Source organism: Macrotis lagotis, chromosome 7, assembly GCF_037893015.1.
Source record: "Macrotis lagotis isolate mMagLag1 chromosome 7, bilby.v1.9.chrom.fasta, whole genome shotgun sequence".
NCBI lineage: Eukaryota > Metazoa > Chordata > Mammalia > Peramelemorphia > Peramelidae > Macrotis > Macrotis lagotis.
Window position 1 is genome coordinate 126,008,527 of NC_133664.1, and position 1,744 is coordinate 126,010,270.

A 1,744-nucleotide genomic window follows, 5' to 3' on the forward strand; every position below is an offset into this window, starting at 1 on the left:
TTCATCCTGGAAATGTTAACTTCACAGCAGACTTAAACTACTACTTGGCTCACATTTCAAACAAAATGGAAAAGCAAGATTCATGCTGGTGTTAGTGTACATTTTGTCCTAGCACTACTGAAGGATCACTGTTCACCTTGGATTAATTTTAATAAAAAGCAAAGTGCATACAGAAATTTACAACAATTTTTAAAGACAAAAAAACGGTCCTATTAATGTGGTCCCAGCAATAAACTCAAAAGTCTATGACAAATAGGTGCTTTGATGAGCCATTTATAAATACTTTAGATTAAGTGCAATTATACTGAAAGAGTTCTTTTGAAATCTTCAAAAGAATGTTCTAATCCTCAAATTGTTCTTGTAATAGCTTAATATTTCTGTTAAATGCATGCATTGAATTACTTGTTATCCAAGCGTAGCAGTTGCTCCTTACCATTTATTGTTAAGGACTTTAACTGGCCATCTTCTTCAACTTCTACTCTTTCTTGACCATTCTCAATGGTTTTCTTTGTAGTGATTTTTCTGCCATTTACTATTTTAGTTGTAGTTGATATGGATTTGAAGTTACCCATCCCACTACCACCAAATGATGTAGAAGAGAATGAAACAAATGAAGTAAATCCTGTATCAAATGATGAAAGTCTACTTCCAAAACCTGGAAATCCACCAAAGGCAGAGGAAAAAGGGTCCTGCACCTCTGCTTCTGTTTCCACGAGTCCCTCTGTGACTTCCAAAAAAGTCCTCAAATGGGTCTTCAAGGAAGTCAAATGAAAATGGGTCCCTTCCACCAAAAAATTCCCTGAAGACATCATCTGGGTTCTGGAATGTGAATCTATATTCAAATGTATTATCAAAATGACTTCCACCTCCTCCACCTCCAACATTTAATCCTCCTTTTCCATATTTGTCATAGATGTCCTGTTTTTTGGCATCTGATAAGACCTCATATGTCTCAGCTACTTGTTTGAATCTCCTTTCTGCTTCTTTATTTTCAGGATTTTTATCAGGGTGCCACTTAAATGCCAATTTACAATACCTTTTTATTAACATCCTCAGGTGAAGCATGTCTTTGTACACCTAGAACTTCATAGTAATCCACCATGTTTTAATAGTTTGCTGGAACAAGTTCTGAAGGGGTGGGCGGCTGGCAGCAAAGAGGAGGTGAGGCTGGGCGGCGAGGCCCACAGTCTCCCCTGCTTCCGGCAATGCTTGTGGTGCTGGTGGCAGCAGCTCTGGTGGTGCTGGTGGTCTACCCTACAGATTCTTAATGAACTCTACATTCATTTTTTAAAATGCCCCCCATGTATTTATTTCCTTTCTCTTTGTTAACTTTCTTTTCCCTTATTACTAATTCCTCATACCGAAAATGACTAATATTCAAACATGCTAAACACAAATGTTTATATATAATATTCACATGACTGTTCATCACCAAGGAAAGAGGGATGGCAATGGAGGATGAAAGGAAATTATGTTACTTTAAAAATATGCATATGCATATGGATGAATGTTGAAAAACTTTCATAACATGTCATTGGGAAAACAAAATAAAATATATTTTGAAATAACATTTTTGAAAATAAAATGATTTCTTTGTCTGAGACACTAGTTGTAAAAATTGTTTACCAGCTTACTATATACCTTTTAATCATAGTTGTTTTGTGTAAAACCTTTTTAATTTAATATATTCAAAATTATCTAGTTTGTTTTTTATAATGTTCTCTTCTTTGGTCATATACTGGTT

The 1,744-nt window shown here is 35.1% G+C and overlaps 1 pseudogene; it reads right to left on the minus strand.

Annotated features, from left to right (window-relative positions):
• Window positions 1-398: 398 nt before the first annotated feature.
• On the minus strand, window positions 399-1,102 carry LOC141493816 (dnaJ homolog subfamily B member 6-like; annotated as a pseudogene).
• Between the last annotated feature and the right edge of the window lie 642 nt (window positions 1,103-1,744).